Below are 21117 nucleotides of genomic sequence, written 5' to 3' on the forward strand. Positions count from 1 at the left end.
CATATAAGATAAAAAAGGTAATACAGTACATACTGGGACCCAACTGTGTTTAATGTTAAGAATTAATTAGTAAAAGGTAGTTACCAGGGAAAAGGGGAGGGAGAATGGGAAGTTATTATTTAAACAGTACAGAGTTTCAGTTGTGGAGGATGAAAAAGTTCTGGAGATGGATAGTGGTGACAGTAGCACAACAATCAATGTGAATATGCACTTAAAAATAGTTAAAATGGGGGGCGCCTGGGTAGTTCAGTCAGTTAAGTGTCTGTCTGTGGCTCAGGTCACAACCCCAGGGGAAGCCTGCTTCTCCCTCTCCCTGCAACTCCCCCTGCTTGTGCTCGCTCTGTCAAGTTAAAAATCTAAAAAAATAATAATAAAATAAATAGTTAAAATGGGGGCGCCTGGCTGGCTCAGTCAGTAGAGCATCCGACTCTTGATTTCTGGGTCATGAATTCAAGGCCCCATTGAGTAAATAAATTTCTTTAAAAAAAAGTTAAAATGGTAGATTTTGTTATGTATATTTTACAATAAAAACTAGATAAACAGGGGTGCCTGGGTGCCTCAGATGGTTAAGCATCTGTCTTTGGCTCAGGTCGTGATCCCAGGGTCCTAGGATCGTGCCCTACATCAGGCTGCTTCCCCCTCTCCTTCTACTGCTCCCCCTGCTTGTGCTCTCTCACTCTGTCAAATAAATAAATAAAATCTTTAAAAAAAAGCAAAAATTAGATAAAACAATGAACATTAAAAAAAAGTGTTTACTCCTAAAAAACTGATTAAGGTAACTCAAATTGACAATAAAAGAAAAATCATATGAATATCAATAAATGCAGAAAAAGCATGGGATATAATCCAACAACCATTCATAAAAAACTCTTTGCAGAAAAGGAATGGAACTTCCTTAATCTGATATATGGTATCTACAGCCAAACCACCCTAAGAATCACAGGGTTGGATTCAACAGACTACCAGATTAGGTAACACTGCATGGAATATAAAACCTTGCACCCGTCTTTTAAAATTCTATCACAATTATTTGAAATGTAAAAGACAAAAAAAGAAATCTTCTCTGTGCTAATATTGTTTTGATGTCAAGAACAATGACCTCAACAGAAAAACAGGTCTTCTAAGCTACTATTAGAAAAAATGGTTTAAGATCAACAACTTTAAAATCAAAATCATAATTTGGGGCAGGAAGTTAATATGCACCAATTTCTTTAAATAGCAGAATTCTGTTTTCTAGAGTTACCTTTTCCAAAAGAGTTGTCTTGTTAGACTCACCAGAAAACCGTGCTGTTTGAAATTAAGCATTTCACAGTTAAGATGTAATACCATAACTATACTTACTAACAATAACTGGGTACTTCATCTTTAACATTTTTGCAGACTAAACTCATTCAAATCATCCTCTCTTCAACTGTAGAGAAGTTTGGGGTCTGGTCTATCTTTTCATTTGTAGGTGGGTACAGTTGACCTCTTTCTGGTAACTACCTCAGTCAGGCCCACAGTTGCTCCATGTCAAGACAGAGTCACCACCTATTCAAGGCAGTGTTGTCTTTACTTTTTTTTATTGAAGTTTTTAAGATTTTTTTTTTTAACTTATTTGCTTGAGAGAGAGTGAGAGAGAGAGCAAGAGAGAGGGCACAGAGGGAGAGGAAGAAGCAGACTCCCTGTTGAGCAGAGAGCCCGATGTGGGGCTTGATCCCAGGACTCTGAGATCATGACTTGAGCTGAAGTCAGATGCTTAATCGAATGAGCCACCGAGGCGCCCCAGCAGTGTTGTGTTGTCTTTAGAGTCTTTTATTTTCAAAGTAGGTTGAATTTGCCATTAATAAGCAATTGTACTCATGATTTCAAAGTTTCTTTTTCTAATTCAATAAAAGTCAATAATGAGAAATGATGCACAGAAAACTGCCTTTAATTTGGGCATTTGTGGACTCTGGTTAGAATGAGCAAAGGTATAGCAAGACCTATAACAAAATCACTACTGGGTGGCTCAGTCGGTTGAGGGTCTGCCTTCAGCTCAGGTCATGATCCCAGGGTCCTGGGACTGAGTCCAGTATCAGGCTCCTTGCTCAGCGGGGAGCCTGCTTCTCCCTCTCCCTCTGCCTGACACGCCCCCCTGCTTGTGCTCTCTCTTGTCAAATAAATAAATAAATAAAATCTTAAATAAATAAAAAGGCAAACAGAACAAAATATTCCGTTAAAAAAAACCACTACTGTAGAGTTTCTTGAATTTAAGAGATAGAAATCCCTTTCAAAAGGAAAACAAGTCTTTTTTTTTTTTTTAAGATTTTATCTATTTATTTGAGAGAGGGAGAGCACAGAGGGAGAAGCAGACTCCCCACTGAGCAGAGAGCCCAGTGTGGGGCTCGATCCCAGGACCCTCAGATCATGACATGAGTGGAAGGCAGATACTTAACCAACTGAGCCCCCCAGGCACCCTGGAAAACAAAATTCCTTTTTTTTTTTAAGATTTTATTTATCTGACAGAGAGAGACACAGCAAGAGAGGAAACACAAGCAGGGGGAGTGGGAGAGGGAGAAGCAGGCTTCCCACCGGGCAGAGAGCCCAACATAGGGCTCGATCCCAGGATCCCAGGATCATGACCTGAGCCGAAGGCAGACGCTTAACAACTGAGCCACCCAGGCGCCCCGGAAAACAAAATTCTTAATACACCTCCGATGCAAGTTAAATTTTTAAATTAATGAATATAAACATAAAGCTAAGATACATAACTGAAACAAATTTACAAATTTAATATAAAAAATAAACTAATGAAATTCAAATTAATCATTAATAGATAACAACAGATTTAACTCTGAAATTAAATCACCATTCACAACATGGATATGGTATAACAGGTTTTTTTTAGCTTGGCATGCCTAAACATGCCATATGCTATCAATTCCATCACTTTCTCAAACAACTGCAATAAAGTTGCCCTATGTGCCCAGCACAACTTGTCCTTCCACTGGTCCCACAAACTACTTACTTACAAATTAAGAAGTATATAACCAATGATCTTAAAAATACAAACAAACATAAGCACTGACATTGTGTGGCAATACTCAGATACAAGGTAAGTAATCATTATACACTTATATTTCAGATTACTGAAACTTAAAAAACTTTCTCTCCAAAATATATCCAAGGACCCCCATTTGAGATACTGCACTACAGTATGACTGCAGAGGTATTACTGGAAACATCCTCCACCATATCACGCAATGCCCCTTTTAAGAGGAAAATACCACAAACCTTAGTGCCAAGGAAAGGTTGTTTTTCACTACTGATGATGGTTTATAGCATGTAAGCCCAGTGAATCTCTTGGATTCCCCCACTGGGCTCTCTGCTCAGTGGGGAGTCTGCTTCTCCCTCTGTGCTCTCCCTCTCTCTAATAAATAAATAAAATCTTAAAAAAAAAAAAAGGCTTGTTTTCCTTTTGAAAGGGATTTATATCTCTCAAATTCAAGAAACCCTACAGTAGTGATTTTTTTTAACGGAATATTTTGTTCTCTGTTTGCCTATTTATTTAATTAAGTAGCCCTGACTACTTTAACTTGAGAGCTCAATCCACAGTCTTCTTTAAATGACTGCTCAGGGGACACCTGGGTGGTTCAGTTGGTTAAGCAGTTGACTCTTGATTTCGGCTCAGGTCATGATCTCAGGGTCCTGGGATGGAGCCCCACATCAGGCTCCCTGCTCAGTGGGAAGCCTGCTTCTCCCTCTCCCACTCCCCCTGCCTGTGTTCCCTCTCTCACTGTCAAATAAATAAATAAAATCTTAAAAAAAAAACTTCCTTCCCTGGCCATAATATTTTAGAAATTACAGTGTTTTAGAATTAAGTAATTTAGAGATAGAAGGATCTTAAACCGTCAAGTTCCTTATCACTTTTCAGATGAAGAAACTGTGACCCAGAGAGACTTACGTAAAGAGAGATGGCTAATTAGTATTGCCAGAAATACAGCTGAGGTCTGCCAATTCCAAGTCCCTCTTCATCCAAGGGTACTCATATTCCTTCACATTTTCCATAATCATCAGGTGTTTAATCTCTCTTAACCATACGAAAGTGGAAGCAGGAAGTTCCCCTTGCAATGGATCTTTTCTCAGAGGGACAAAACACTGTTTATTTGTAAGTTGTTTAGTCACCATCTGTACAAACACAGATTTATCCACATCAAATCCAACAATACAGATACATCATCACTAATATTCTTGGTAATTTCCAAGAAACAAAGCTGATATTTAGTGTAGACACACAGCCCTACAAATCATTAAAAGAAAAAAATATTATATTCTTGACCTCCGTATTTTGGTTTTAATCAATACCTGTTGCCTAGCACTTTCTCCCTCTCCCTCCGACCCTCCCTCCTGCTCATGTTCTCACTCTCACTGGCTCTCTCTCTCAAATGATAAAAAAAAAAAATTTTTTTTAATTTTTAAAAAAGAAATGACATGCTCATCAATAAATAATTGTCCTCAATAAACTACCAGGAAATTAGACATGAAAACAAGTAATTAAAATATACTGTGATCAACAGTACAGTTGTGGGGTGCCTGGATGGCTCAGTAGGTTAGGTAGGCATCTGCCTTCAGCTCAGGTTGTGATCCCAGACTCCTGGGATCAAGCCCCGCATTGGGCTCCCTGCTCGGCAAGAAGTTGGCTTCTCCCTCTCACTCTCCCTCTGTGTTCTCCGTCAAACAAATAAATAAAATCTTAAAAAAAAAAAAATTACAGTTGTTATGTCAATCCTAAAAGAAGAAAAATATGATCTCTGGGTGAATTCAGGAAACTTCACTAAGTAGGTGATACACCAGCTGGGCCTAGAAGAATAAGTAATGGTATGGTTGGTAAAGTTTTTGTTTAATGAATTCAATTTCAAGGAGAAAGATAAACCGAATCATATGTACACTCTTTGGCAGTTAGAGTGACAGTCACAAACTAGTAGCACAGTGTATTAAAAAAAAGAATTGAATGTGAACTGTTTTAGATAGGCCATGGAACCTCCAGTGTGGTATAGGACCCAGTTTATCTACTTCTCTCACACACATTGCCTACCTGGCCTCCAAAAACATATTTGAGTTTGCATCCCCTGACTAAATGCCAATGATAACAGGGATGGGAGGAGGAAAAAAAAAAAAAGGCACCTCAAAAACCTTCTGAGTTTTAAGGGCATAATGGGGGTTTAAAGCTTCTTGTTTAAAACTATTTTCCAGTTCTGGAATAAAAAAATAATACCTACAAAACGAAAAGATGAACAGGAAAAAGCAGGAAATAATAAAAAGACAGCTTTAGATGCTGAGCAAGTTTAGGCTCATTGAAGAGCTAAGTGAACTCACTTGCTGCCAAACTCAAGGTGCAAGTAAATATGAACTTGTGCCTCAGCAAAATTACATATTACTACACATTTTGAACCACCAACATCGTTCTAAGAACATTAACCTGCATGTGCTAATATGTGATTATACAATATAAATGTATAGATTATCACATAACATGGTAAGTGACTTGACAGAAATAAGCATAGGATTTATACATACATCAGAGTCGGGCAGTCTGTAAAATAATGCTCACTGGAGCAGGTGATCCTTATATAAAGAGTTTAATAAAAGTGGGAGATGGTTAGTCCAACCGAAGGCAGAGGATGAGAAGGAGTATAGCACAGTGGGCACAGGAGAAAGGTAAGATTAAAAGGCTAAGAGGGGTTGGACTACAAAAGTTTGGTCTGATAAGGCATCTGGATTTTACCCAGAGGATTTTAAACTGGAGAGTGCTGTGATTAGATAAGGAAGTCAAAAAAGTAGCAATGTGATAAATGACCTGGAACAAGGAAGACAAGATGAGTAGACATCTAGGGAACCTGCAGCAGTCATCTAAGTGAGAAAAAACCTGAACTCAGGGACAGGAGGGATGGAAGAAATTAGGCAAATTTGAGAAATATTGAAGGTAAAACAGGAATGCATCACTAACCGGATGAACATCATCATCCAAGTTTCTGGTCTGAGTTACTAGGTTGTACAACTCATCAAAATAGAGAATATAAAAATAACACATTTAAAAGAAGATGAGGGCAATTCTGAGCCTGTTGGTGCCTAGGAAACAGCCCAATAGAGATGACCAGTAGTAGGTTGTTGGCTATCATCCAGTCTGTGCTGAGGACAAATATTCTCCTAATTAGCAAGGAGCTGGAAGCTGAAACCATGGGCACAGGCATGTGCCTCCAGGAAGATTATGTAGGATGAAACACAAGAGGGCTGAGGATGGAAATATTTGGTAAGTCCAAAAGTGATCAGAGAAGAAGGGCCTAAGAGAACTGAGGAGTGGCCACAGAGGTAGAGAAAAACCAGGACACTGTGTCACAGAACTTCTGGAAAGATAGTTCGGAGAGTAAATGTACAGTTAATAACATTATATAATAACACAGTCTTTTCCCTCTCTCTTCCCTCTCCCATCCCTTCTACATTTTCCTATTTCCTCCTTTATTGGGTAAATGACATTACAACTCTGGAAGAAAAAGATATGAACAACAAGAAGAGCTGTATCAAACACACACAGTACTGATACTTTTGGTTAAGTTAGGATATGTGGTTTTTACATGTGGGTAATTCAGATTCAGCTAATGAAAAGCACTGGAAGTCTTAAGAGAGTCTGCATTACCAAATTTGTAAGTTTAATTTCTCAGTATTGCTCAAGTGTTTAAGGAGATTCTGCTCGTTAAGATGGTAACTCTGAACTATCAAGGACTAGTTGTGCTTGAGTATAAATGTACTTTCAACATCTAAGGAAATTTAATTTACTAACAAAGGAATACAGAGGAATTTAATCTGTTAAACTTGAATTAGCATTAATTAAATAGTACAAGTTATTGCTCTTATTTCTATACAAATACTACAATGCTTATGGTGCGCCTGGGTGGCTCAGTAGGTTAAGCGTCTGACTTCAGCTCAGGGCATGATCTCGGGGTCCTGGAATGGAGCCTGGCATCAGGCTCCCAGCTCAGTCGGGAGTTTGCTTGTCCTTCTCCCTCTGCCCCTCCCCCTGTTCATGCCCTCCCTCCCTCTCAATAAAATCTTCTTAAAAAATTATAATGTTTATAAGTACAATAACAAGACTAAAGGAAAACTACATTTTTAATTTGGCACTTAAATAAGTTGAATACTAATTTAAACCCAAGTAATTTATTTTATTTTATTTTTATTTATCTGATGGAGAGAGACACAGCGAGAGAGGGAACACAAGCAACGGGAGTGGGAGAGGGAGAAGCAGGCTCCCTGCTGAGCAGGGAGCCCGATGCGGGGCTCGATCCCAGGACCCCGGGATCACGACCCGAGCCGAAGGCAGACGCCCAACGACTGAACCACCCAGGCACCCCTAAACCCAAGTAATTTTAAGTAGTCCTTTCTGTGCACAAAAGCCCCACTCAGATGTTAAAAAACAGAAAAGTGAGCTGCTGTTAACCACTACTTGTTCTACAATAGCCTTCAAAACAGAACCTTTGAAAACTAAGTGCAACTGAATAAATATTATTTAAGCAATCTCTCCCACTAACACTGGAGAAACAACTGAACTCCACATAACCCCCACCACCCCTTACCCAAAGGTAAGAACAGCACATCCCAATCTGCTATAACACCCTTTTTCATAAATATAAAATGCTCATACCCTCCTTTAATGTTAGCTGAAATGTCAAACTTAACAAATACTGTAAGGGGGGGCACCTGGATGGCTCAGTCAGTTAAGCACTGGACTCGGTTTCAGCTCAGGTCATGATCTCAGGGTCACGAGATCAGGCCCCAAGACAGTTTGTCACTCAGTGTGGAGTCTGCTTAAGATTCTTTTCCCCTGAGACGCCTGGGTGGCTCAGTTGGTTGCGCACCTGCCTTTGGCTCAGGTCATGATCCCAGGGTCCTGGGATGGAGTCCTGTGTCAGGCTCCTTGCTCAGTGGGGAGTCTGCTTCTCCCTCGGCCTGCCGCTCCCCCTGCTTGTGCTCTCTCCGGCAAATAAATAAATAAAATCTATTAAAAAAAAAAAAAAGATTCTGTCCCCCTCCCTCTCCCTCTGTCCTTCCCCTTGCTCATGTACTCCTCTCTCTCAAAGAATAAAATCTTTAAAAAAGGGGAGGGGAGGGCACCTGGGTGGCTCAGATGGTTGAGTGACTAACTCTTGATTTGGGCTCAGGTCACGATCTCTAGGTCCTGGGATCAAATCCGGTGTCAAGCTCCATGATCAGTGGGGAGTCTGCTTAAGGATTCTCTCTCCCCCTCTGCCTCCTCACCCCCACGCTGGCACACGCATTCTCTAAAATAAATCTTGGAGCGCCTGGGTGGCTCAGTTGGTTAAGCGACTGCCTTCGGCTCAGGTCATGATCCTGGAGCAGCGGCATCGAGTCCCACATCGGGCTCCCTGCTCAGCGGGGAGTCGGCTTCTCCCTCTGACTCTCTTCCCTCTCGTGCTCTCTATCTCTCAAATAAATAAAATCTTTTAAAAAAATAAAATAAATAAATCTTAGAAAAGAAACACATTGTATGGGTGTGTCTTATTTCTGGAAGGTTTCACAAGTTTCCTAGTACTTGGGGATGCCCCCTGGAAAGGGGAACTTAGAAGATGGGGGAGAATTACCTTTTATTGTATATTTTTAGTACACAATAGGTATTGGAATATTTTAACATGTACATGTATTATTCAAATGCATGATACATGATTTTAAATGAAGCCAAATTTAAAAATACAAACACTAACTAAAAAATATAAAACCAACTTTTTTTCTTTTTAAAAAAAATGCTTTTTCAGACTTCCCTCCTCTCCACCATAGACAGCCACTATTGAGAATCACTGCCTTAGAGGTTCACAACTGCTGCCAACAGCACTATTGCTAACTGGGTATGAACTACAAGAAGAAAAAGAATCTTCTATGACTTCTATCAACTCGTAGCAAAACCCTGGACAGGCTAGCACCCCAGACTGAGAAAAGAGAGAAACACCAGCTGGAAGTCACTGTGAATTTAGCTCCTGTTAATATATAAGCAGGTTGAGGCAGGCAGTAAGGAGCACTGGAAAGCAGTGGTCTCACAGAGAAAGCAGAGAGAGGCAGTGAATCAGGGACTGGCCTCACTGCCTGAAAGGTGGGTAGAGCATTCACATCACTGGAAACATGGAAAGGACCATCAGGAGAACAGAAACATCCCTATAAAAGCTCTGCAACCCTCCCCCAGTTCCTTTTAGAACAGTTGAAGTCCTGAAACTATTCCACATTGCTCTGGTAACAGTACTGCTGGTACATCAATGGAAGACATTCTCTTTATTAACAGGCAGTATTAATGTATTTAATATTTACAGTATTATATTAGGCCACCGGTCAACCAATGTTTGAAAGCTAATTGCTGGTTAAGCTACTTGTCAATCAATGTTTGAGAACTCCCTGCACCAATTCAGAGCTACCAAGTTTCAAGTTCTTCCCACACACAGCAGCTCAGTTCATTAACAATCATCGGTCCTAAAAAGCCTGGGTTCTGGAACCCTATTAACATTTCTAATGCTTAAATCATACTTATCCACCTGGGCTGCCTGGGTGATGCAGTCGGTTAAGTGTCTGACTCTTGATTTTGGCTTGGGTCATGATCTCAGGGTCATGAAACTGAGCCCTGCATCAAGTTTCAAGTTCATGGACTCTCCTTGAGATTCTCTCTCTAAAATAAATAAATAAATCTCTAAAAAAAAAAAAAAATACTTAACCACCTATCTCCATCCCCACTCTCCCGACCCCAAACCAGTCCAGACCACCACCATTCCTGGCCAAATATGCTCTAACAATCACCAAATTAGTCTCTATGCCCTGTCCAGTTCATTCTCCACAGTAATGACAAACCTGTTTTGACTACAAAACAGCCAATCAATCCACGTGCACAACCCCAACAACTGTTCACCTATAAATATGACAAAGGTACTAATACATGTGAATGCTACAAAACATTCATTTTCAAAAGTAACAAAATAATGATCACAATTATGGTTTTCATATAGGTTAAGTATATGGTAAGTATAAAAACTACTGTTATCACTAATATATTAATATTAAACTTATTTTTAAAATATTAGTGTGACCATCTCTCTATGCTTGAAAAACCTCATTCTAGTACTTTGTAACAGAGCAATCTAAAAGTTGGTTTTAATGGCTATCATAGTCAAAATACTTGGTTTTAATGGCTAGCATAGTCAAAAAGAAACATGGGACCAAAAGGAAGGAATGCTATGGCAGTGCTTACTAAATCGCGGTATTTATGGGATTTTCCAACCCCAACCATTATGGATATGGATATCCAACCATATCCAACCCCAAACATTTTCCTTTAAATCTGACTGGCAAGGGCGCCTGGGTGGCTCAGTTGGTTAAGCGACTGCCTTCGGCTCAGGTCATAATCCTGGAGTCCCGGGATTGAGTCCCACATCGGGCTCCCTGCTTGACGGAGCTGCTTCTCCCTCTGACCCTCTTACCTCTCGTGCTCTCTATCTCTCATTCTCTCTCTCTCAAATAAATAAATAAAAAATCTTTAAAAAAAAAAATCTGACTGGCAAATGTCCATCTTCCCTGATGTAATTAATTACTTTTGAAAACTAAACAACACATTACATTTATTTCTAACAAATGAATCTGAAACCCACTAAAACTATTCACTTGGAGTATTTTAACTTTTTACTATGGAAAATTTGAAACATACACAGAAGTGCAAACTCTATAATAAACTCTTTTATGCCTATTAACCAGCTTCAGTAACTCAATATATGATAAAGTATCTATAAACGTCTAAACACAATGAATTTTTTTTTCAGAGAGAGAAATACTTCAGTACTTATCTCTAAGAGAAAGGAATCTTTCCTTTTAATATAATCATACTTTAAAGTGGTTGTTTAATAATCACCTAACAGGGTGCCTGGGTGGCTCAGTCATTAAGCGTCTGCCTTCGGCTCAGGTCATGATCCCAGGGTCCTGGGATCGAGCCCCACATGGGGCTCCCTACTCCACGGGAAGCCTGCTTCTCCCTCTCCCACTCCCCCTGCTTGTGTTCCTTCTCTCACTGCGTCATTCTCTGTCAAATAAATAAAATTTTTTTTAAAAAAATCACCTAATATACAGATGATATTCAAATTATTCGCAATGGTTTCATGTTTTTTTTTTTTTTTTTAAGGGACGCCTGGGTGGCTCAGTAGATTAAGTGTCTGCTTTCGGCCCAGGTCATGATCCCTGGGTCCTGGGATTGAGTTCCATATCAAGCTCCTTGCTCAGTGGAGAGCCAGCTTCTCCTTCTGCCTGCTGCACCCCTCCTTGTGCTCGCTCGCTCTTTCTCTCTGACAAATAAATAAATAAAATCTTTAAAAATATATGTCTTTTTTTAAAAAGATTTATTTAAGTAATTTCTACACCCCACAGGGGGCTCAAACTCATGACCCCAAGATCAAGATTCAGATACTCTTCCGACTGAGCCAGCCAGGCGCCTCTCATAAGTATCTCTTTACAGTTGGTTTGTATGAAACAGGATCTAAACAAGGTCTACACATTAATTACATTGAGTGAATAGGTCTCTACTCTTTTCTAATCTGTAATAATTCCTCCATTTTTTGTGCACTTATTTTGAAGTAACTGGGTTTGTTCTTCTGTAGAATTTCTCACATTATGATTTTCTAATTACATTCTGTAAACTCATAGTTAGATCTAGAGGTTAAATTAAGAGTCAGGTTTGATTTTGTAGGGGAGAGAGTATTTCATGAATGGTGTTATATTTTTTCCTATTGTACCACACTAAAGGAATATAAGGTTTGGCTGCATCCACTTTGGAGATAACATGATTGATCAGAAGATTGTTAGTCTGATCCTTCTATTATTATAGACTTCCCTAATGGCTTTAGCAACCACTGATGATCAATGTCTAGGTACTTTATTTCATTAGATCACTTGGAATTTTTTTTAGAAATACATCTGGAGATTTTTATCAGGTAACAAATTTATGTTTCCAAGTTTTTCGTGTGTAAAATTATGAGAGTTTTTATAGGTGTAACAAAATAACAATGAGATCATGAGTCATCAGGGAAATGCAAATCAAAGCCACAATGAGATACCACTTCACACCCACTACCACAGCTATAATGAAAAAGACAGAGGGGGAGCTTGGTTGGCTCACAGGTGGAGAGTGCTTTTTGCCTCTTGATCTTGGGGTTGTGAGTTCCAACCCCACACTGGGCGTGAAGCCTACTTAAAAAAAAAAAAAAGAGTGACAAGTATGCTGATGATATGGAGAAACTGGAACTTTTGTGCATTGCTGTTGGGAACTGTAAAACGATGCAGGTGCTTTAGAAAACAGTTTGGCAGCTCCTCTACAAATTAAACAGTTATTACCATTCAACCCTCCTAGGTACCACACCTAGGTATATACCCAAGAGAAACGGAAACATATGTCCATCCACAAAGGAACTTGTACATGTTCATGACAGCACTATTCATAACAGGCAAAAGGTGGAAACAACCCAAATGTTCATTAACTGATTAATGGGTAACAAAATTGGTACATTCATACAATGGAACATTATATTATTAAGCTACAAAAAGCAATGAAGTACTGATACATGCCACAACACGGGTGAACCCCAAAAACATTATGCTAAGTAAAAGCCACATATTGAAGGATTCCATTTATATGACATGTCCAGAATAGGCACATCCATAGACAGAAAGATAACTGATCGCTAGAAGCTAGGGAGAGGGCTGAATGGGAAGTGAAGCTAATGGGTGAATTTCTTCTTGGGATAATGAAAATGTTCTGAAATTAGATGGTGGTGATGATTGCACAACTTCAAGAATATACTAAAAACCACTGAACTGTACATTTTAAAAGAGTGAATTTATTTAAGATTTATTCATCTGAGAAGAGACAGAGTGAGCGAGTGCACTCACACAAGTTGGGGGGGGGCCACAATCTCATGACCCTGAGGTCATGACCTGAGCCAAAACCAAGAGTCACTTAACCAACGGAGCCACCCAGGCACCCCTAAATGGTGAATTTATGGTATGTAAATTATATTTCAATAAAGGTATTTTTTAATTACTAGGAAAAGACTACTGCACAGCATATTTCTTTATAAGAAAAAAAGCAGTTACTTTTCAGTCACTGTTAAAATAACTTCACTTGAAGAGACAGATTAGGGATATTAATTTTTCAAATAATATTTGCCAAGTAGCACACACAGAAAAAGTCAAATTTTTTATAAAAGAAAAATGTATAACATCAATTTTACTTTACTACAAGACAGCCAACATATGATAATCTGCCTCAATAATCCATTAAGTGGCAGTGAATGAATTTCATCCTTTTATTCAGTCAAAGCAACTGTCTGTCTGTAGTTCACATTTAGACAATTATTCCACAAAGCAATGTTATTGAGGCAGTCATTTACTATTAAGAATGTATCTTCTCCAGTACAACCTTCTTCCAGTAGCTCACAAAAGATGTGATTTTGGGGGGATTTAGTTATTAAAAGAAAATTTGGCAAATACTAAGACATGATAGAAGCTTCTATACTTTTATAACTACATATATAGCAAACCTCCCACACTGCAAAATTTGTCCCATTATTGTTCAAATCTTCAGCAACATTTTCTATTCCTCAGGCAAGAGTATCTGCTGAAAAAGGAATGCATTTTGGCTTCTTGACATATTGTTTTGCAGCCTTTTTTTAAAGCAAGCCTTTTAGGGGGTGGGGTGCAACAGGAAGAACCCGTCAATGGTATGTGCCTTTTTGTCTTTCATAAGAACAAGAAACCTCAGGGCACCTGGGTGGCTCAGTCAGTTAAGCCTCTGCCTTCAGCTCAGGTCATGATCCCAGGGTCCTGTGATCGAGCCCCACATGGGGCTCCCTGCTCCGTGGGAAGCCTGCTTCTCCCTCTCCCTCTCCCCCTGCTTGTGTTCCTTCTCTGTGTCATTCTGTCAAATAAATAAATAAAATCTTAAAAAAAAAACAAGAAACCTCAAAGTATATACTTTAATCACTAGGTTAGTAAAATTGTGTATAGCATCTGATTGAATAGCCTATGACTTTAAACATTACTGGAAAGAGAAAAATGCTGAGGTCCTCTTGATGCTCCATATGCTTAGTTTTCAAATGTCCTGGTACTAATGACAGCCTTGTATTTTATTATTTTGTATCACAAGGTTCTACACACTCTTAAAATAAGATTCCTATTAATGACAGAGGACGTAAATGCATGTTTCAAACAGGCTTCCTGATACTTTCTAATGTAATAAAAGCTGACTTATTTAAACTGATTTAATAGCTCAGTGACAGTTTATAATAGGAGTTGAACAAGGGTCAGCTCTGCCATTGTTTGTTTCCACTTGCATTTCTTCAATCACTGGCTTCTTTGCAGAAATTGTTTTAAGCCACTTGTCCATTCTGTGAAGGTTTAATGAAATAAACAACAACAAACTAGGTGATATAAACTGTTACCAATGTTGCAATACACTGAAAGGAAATGTATTAGGGCTGTGCTTGCTCACTGCAGAACGCCCTTCTCTTCCTTCAGGACACCCAAAGTTCACAGTAACACAGACTTACAGACCCAATTCCTAAATTTAATGTTTTACCTTTTTTTTTTGATAAATAAAAAGCTCTAAAATTTCCCCCAGCATCCCAGTGAGTCATCTTATCTACCTCACTTTGAAAACTACCGCTCTAGATTGCAGGCACAGTAAACTTTTTACAACTGCAAATCAGATCAATTCACTCTCCTCCTTATCATCCTATAATGACTTAGCTCTACCTTCAGGATAAAGTCCAAAATCCTTGCATCTTACACAGGGCCCTCAACTCTGGCTCCTGCCTCTCTCTAGTCCAGTGGTTCTCAACCCTGGACGCATATGGGAAACACCTGGGGACTTAAAAATATTTATACATTCGCAGGTCCCACCTTAGACCAATTAAATCAAAATACCTGGAGGTGGGGTATTTGCAACCCTGATTTTTTAAGTTCCCCAGGTAAATCTAAAGTGCAGCCAGTGCGGAGAACTACCCCTCTTACTCACCAAGGTCTCAAGTAGGCCTTGTTACTCCAAATGTGATCCACCCACCAGCAGCATCTGCCTCACCAGGGAGCTGGTTAGTAATGCAGACTCCTAAGTCCCACCCCAGACATACTGAATCAGAACTTGGCATTTTAACAAGGTCTCCAGATGGTTCATGTGAACATTAAGTTAGAGAAGCAATGCCCTAAGGTACCAAACCCCTTCCCAGCTCAGGGACTTCATAAGTATTGTCTAACATCGAACCTTTCTGGCATTAGCCCACAAGTGGGAAAGGAAAGACATGACATCCATGTTACTCTGGGATATCTCCAGCTCCTGGCACAATGTCTACTATTTTCAGTTGAACATCTACAGTCTTACATTTCGTATCAATATGATCTTATCCTAAATTTCCACATTTCTGACCTATTAACCATGTCTTTCATCAAAAACAAGTTTCCTTTAGATACATAACTCTTGGATACTATAAATTAAACCTAATTCAAAGTACCATTATATTTCGGTTGAATTAATAAAATAAAATATTAGGTTGTGTTTGTAATAGTACTGGCTGGACTGTTAGGAAACAGGGCCACATAAATTGTTGATGGTGTTATAGCTTAGTTCAACCTTTCCAGATAGCAATTTCGCACTGGAACTGTAACCTCAGCGAACCCATTTTAGGGGCAAGAGTCCAAGAAAATAATCCAAAAGATGTATCTGAGCAAGGATGCTCAAAAGTACCATTTATGGGGCACCTAGATGGCTCAGTAAGTAGAGTATGCAACTCTTCATCTCAGGGTTGTGAGTTCGAGTCCCACGGTGGGTGTAGAGATTACTTAAAAATAATTTTTTTTTTTTAGTTCTTTTTTTATTTAGTTATTTTCTTAAGGCAGAGGGTGGGGTGGGGGGTTGTGCAGAGGGAGAGAGAATCTTAAGCAGCCTCCACGCCCAGCATGTGAGACTGACGCAGTATTTGGCGGGGACAGACACACGCCTGGGTGGCACAGTCAGTCAAGTGCCTGACTCTTGGTTTCAGCTCAGGTCATGATCTCATGGGTCGCGGGATCAAGCCCTGGGTTAGGCTCACATGCTGGGCATGGAGGCTGCTTAAGATTCTCTCTCTCCCTCTACCCCTTCCCCCCTCCCTTCTCATGCCAGTACATGCCTACTAACTCTCAAATAAATAAATCTTAAGAAAAAAGTATAGGGGCGCCTGGCTGGCTCAGTTGGTTTAGCGACTGCCTTCGGCTTAGGTCATGATCCTGGAGTCCTGGGATCGAGTCCCGCATCGGGCTCCCTGCTCGGCAGGGAGTCTGCTTCTCCCTCTGACCCTCTCCCCTCTCATGCTCTCTCTCTCTCTCATTCTCTCTCTCAAATAAATAAAATCTTTAAAAAAAAAAAAAAGAAAAAAGTATAATAGTAAAAAGGAAAAAACTTAAAGGACTGTACAAATTAGTTACCAATGCACAGTTACTATTCTGTGATTTAAATTAGATACATAAATGAGTAAATATAAAATATTTTATGCTAGGGGCGCCTGGGTGGCTAGGTCGTTAAGCGTCTGCCTTCGGCTCAGGTCGTGATCCCAGGGTCCTGGGATCGAGCCCCGCATCGGGCTCCCTGCTCCGGGGGAAGCCTGCTTCTCCCACTCCCCCTGCTTGTGTTCCCTCTCTCGCTGTGTCTCTCTCCGTCAAATAAATGAAGAAAATCTTTTAAAAAAATATTTTACGCTATTCAATACGACAATCATATTCTGTATGTACTGATTATAAATACAAAAAAAAAAAGCTATGCCTGTATACTGACACAAATGGATGTGAATTTAAAGTAAATACAGGGGCACCTGGCTGGCTCAGTCAGTAGAATATGTGACTCCCAATCGCAAGGTCTCTAAGTTCAAGCCCCACCTTGGGAGTGGAGCCTACTTAAAAATAAATAAATATGGTTTGGGCAGGGGGACAGGCTAAATAGGTGATGGGGATTAAGGAGTCCACTTGTCGTGAGGAGCACCAAGTGACGTATGGAAGTGCTAAATCACTATACTGTACACCTGAAACTGTCAACTGGAATTTAAACAAAAAAAAAGCAAATAGAGTTTTCCATTAGTAAATTCTCCTTTCTATAGAGACTATATATACGTATTTTTTTTAAGATTTTATTTATTTATTTGAGAGAGACAGAGACACAGCAAGAGAGGGAACACAAGCAGGGGGAGTGGGAGACGGAGAAGCAGGCTTCCCGCAGACCAGGGAGCCCAATGCGGGGCTCGATCCCAGGACCCTGGGATCATGACCTGAGCTGAAGGCAGACGCTTAACAACTGAGCCACCCAGGAGCCCCACATATTTCTTTTTTTAAGTAAACTCTACACCCAATGTGGTACATGAACTCATGACCCCAAGATCAAGAGTTGCATGCTTTACTGACTGAGCCAGCCAGGTGTCTCTATATTACTATAGAGAATATAGTAAAACAAATTCTGGGGCACCTGGGTGGCTCCGTTGGTTAAGCGTCTGACTCTTGGTTTTGGCTCAGGTCATGATCTCAGGGTCATGGAGATCAAGCCCCACGTTATGCTCCACACTCAGCATGGCGTGTGCTTGAGATTCTCTCTCCCACTCCCTCTGCCCCTCTGGCTCATGCGCTTGCATTCTCTCTTTCTCTAAAATAAATAAATCTCTACAAAATAAATAAGTAAAAATAAAACAAATTTTAATGTTGGGTTATTTATGGGTTTGCTGTTCAGTTTTATTAAGTTAGTGTTATATAGTGCTATTTTTGTTGTACTCAGACTCACTAGAAAGACATTTCTTCAGCTCTGGTATTTGGGAACATTTATTAGTTACTGCATTAGAAGTAAAAAGACAAGATCCCTATTTGGCCAGCTTCCTGCTTATAACTCAAATTCAAACTTCACCTGCATCTCACTTTTTCCACATGAAGGTGGAGAAAAATAATGTAACAATGTTTACAAATCAACTGAGTGCCTCCAATGAAAGGTGCTGCACAAATACAAATATCAACTGCTTAAAAAACAACCACCACCCACACTGACAAGTCACACAAGTCACTTATCCTTCTAAACCTCAATGTCTCCCTTTGTAAACTGAAAAAAATCAGTTAAAATCACATGGGAGAAGATTAGTGAGAGAAAAGTAGGCATATGATAGCCGAAAAAGCATCCCAGGTGATCCTGATGTACACTCTGATGAAGATCCACTGAGTCCCATTCACATTTTTTGGGAGGAGAATGATTTAGTACAAACACCTTGAAAGGGCGGTGATTTGGCTATAGGTCTGAAAATTTTAAATGCACATATAACCTTTAACCCAGTAATTTCACTTCTAGAAATATATTGTTCAGGTAACTTTACATATGAGCTCCTTACAAAATACTATGTACAAAAACATCCATTATAACACTGTAATAGAAAAACCTGGAAACTTAAATATGGTTTAACCTGAAGACTAGTTACAAATTATGGTGCAACCACACAATGAAAAGAGTAAAAAATGTCAACAGAAAGAATGAACAGCTTTATATCTACTAATATGGAACGATTTCCTAAATATGTTAAAAAGGAAAAAGGTGTGACTGGTATGTACGGGGGGGGGGGGGGCGAGGAATATGGATAGGTAGACTCATGTTTATAAAGGAACAGTGTCTATGTAAGGCCACTGAAACTGGAAACTCCAGTCATCTCTGAAGAGTTTAGAGTAAGAGGGAGACTTATTTTCCTCTATGTTCCCTTTTATACTGCTGGAGTGTTTTCTCTTTCTGTCCCCCCCCCCCTTTCCTACTGGAGTGTTTTCTCACATATATTTATCTTTTCTTGAAACTGAGGATCCTCTCAAGGCCTCCCTCTGAGTCTGAGGCTACGATTCCACCTCTGCAGGGCCTCAGCATTGCCTCCAAATTGCAGGGGCATCAGCTCCTGGCCCCACACTGCCCCTAAATGACTTTTCCAAAGCCTAGTCAGCCCAAGGTTTCTGTCTTTAAAATCCTCCAGTGGCTCTCCACTGCCCAAACTCGAAAACAGCACATACAGCCCTGCAAGCTCACCCTACTCTCATCTCCCACCCTTCTCCCCTCTACCCAATCCAGTTGTTTTAACTTCTCCCGGTTCCCCAAGGACAATGGACTCCTTCCACCTCCAAGCCCTGACGTGCTGCTCCTTCTTTCCTATATTCTGTCTGCGACACACAAACTCATATGCATCCTCCGTGACCCAAAGGCCCCCCTCCCAGGAAAGGAATGCTCTCTATACAGCCTGACAGATGTGGTGGAACTAGACTGCCAAGATTCAAATCCTGACTATTCCCTCATGTGCCCCCTATATGGCCTCAGTTTCCACCCTTGTCAAATAGGAAAAAGCCTTGGGTGTTCAAAGGATTAAATAAGATAATTCATGGAATGAATTTATTACACGGTCTCTCACAAGGCAAATAAAAGACAATAGTTATTATCATTATTACATTCCCATGGCACTTGAGGTATTTGTATCCACCTGTCCTGCATTAGACTGTGAGCTCCTACAAGGTAAAGATTTGACTTCCATGCTTTTATGTTGTATTCCAAGCACTTCGCCTGGCAAATAGAAGCACATGAACGCCTTTACTTAAATCAGATGATTGGCTTTTCTGGTTCTGAATTTCAGCCAGATGGTAAACAAGTGGCTACAAGGTACCCAGGAACAACCTCCTGGATCCCACATGCCTTAAAGTGCATATATTAGCCAGGTCACTTGGGGCAGGCAGAGGTGAAGAGAGACCTCGGGGCTTTGAGGCTTTCAGAGACAGTCAAGCAGATTGGAAACCATCGTGATAGGAGACCTGCCGACTCCTGCCCGCTGACTACTTATGGGGACTGGGTGAGATGGACACGGGGAGATGGGAAATCTGAGATATTAAACGTCCAAGATGTGCCAAAGACTCCAAGCAGGCCTTCAGGAAACACTCAGGAAAAGATTCTCTCAGCAAGTGGGTACCTGGTAAACAGAGAAGAGACATACAGGGGAAGAGACGGGATAGGACCTACAAGACAATGGAGAGGAAGAATCCTCTTAGCAGGGGAGATGGAAAGGTAAACAAGACAGCTCCTGGCCTCAAGAAGCTTCTCAAATCAGAAGGCCTTTAAAGACAGAGGTAGAGCTTGGCAGATAAGGGTGGGGGAGGAAAAAGGATCACACAAGCAAAGGCATCCAAACATGTGAAGAGGCAGTCAAGCAGCTCTGAATGGCTGGGGATGAGAGAAAGGAGAATCGAAGGATTAAGCTAAGAGTAAATTGAGACAAGATCGTCCAGGGCCTTGTATGACTTGATAAGACATTTTGGGCTTCATTCATCCCACGGGAAAAGGGAGAGCGAGGAGTTTTTAAGTAAACAAGTGACAGCATCAGATCTGTGTTTTTTGAAGGAGTGGCCAGGCAGGAAGATGTTCGCCCATCTTCCACCCTCAGTTCTCTCCTCGCCCACCATCTTCTGGTTCTAGGCTGCCTTAAGAGCAAGCAGGTGGCCAATGAAGGCATCTCCTGGGAAATGTGACCGGTTCTAGAGCACGAATCCCTACCCTAGGTAAAGGTTTCTGAACACATTCATCTCGCCCAAGGAGGTTTTGAACATTCCTCTTTTCCAATCTTACAAACATCATCACCGAGCTCAAAAACAAAACAAAACAAAAAAGCTTCAGCTCTGCCATTATTATTTTTATCTTCAGGAAATACAATTAGGAACCTATTTTCCAAAAAACAATATTCTTTATTTTATTTACCAAAAGTAAAAAGGAAAGGGATCTGCATTCCCAACTGGCTCATTTTGAATTCTGGGCGGCTCTGAGCCCCTATTTCCCTTCTTAAGCAGCCTCGACAGTTGGGAGTGGGCGGAAAAGAGAGGCGCTTGGGCCAGGGGCCTGGGGGGGTGTTGGTTAAAGGAAAGAAAAGTTCGTCTCCGCAAGAGCAAATTTTCTCATGCCAGGAGTTTTCCTCTTTCTTCCCATTAAATGGACCTGAGCAAATTCTGTTCTCACTGTTGGAAGTTTCTTCTTTCAGAATGAACTATGGCAGCGCCCTG

At 40.4% G+C, this 21117-nt stretch overlaps 1 protein-coding gene across 5 annotated transcripts in view; it reads right to left on the reverse strand.

The window, feature by feature from the left end:
* Positions 1-21117, reverse strand: part of PTPRA (protein tyrosine phosphatase receptor type A) — a 159295-nt gene that overhangs the window by 137663 nt on the left and 515 nt on the right. The window lies entirely within an intron of this gene.

Source organism: Zalophus californianus, chromosome 8 (genome assembly GCF_009762305.2).
Source record: "Zalophus californianus isolate mZalCal1 chromosome 8, mZalCal1.pri.v2, whole genome shotgun sequence".
Classification (NCBI taxonomy): Eukaryota; Metazoa; Chordata; class Mammalia; order Carnivora; family Otariidae; genus Zalophus; species Zalophus californianus.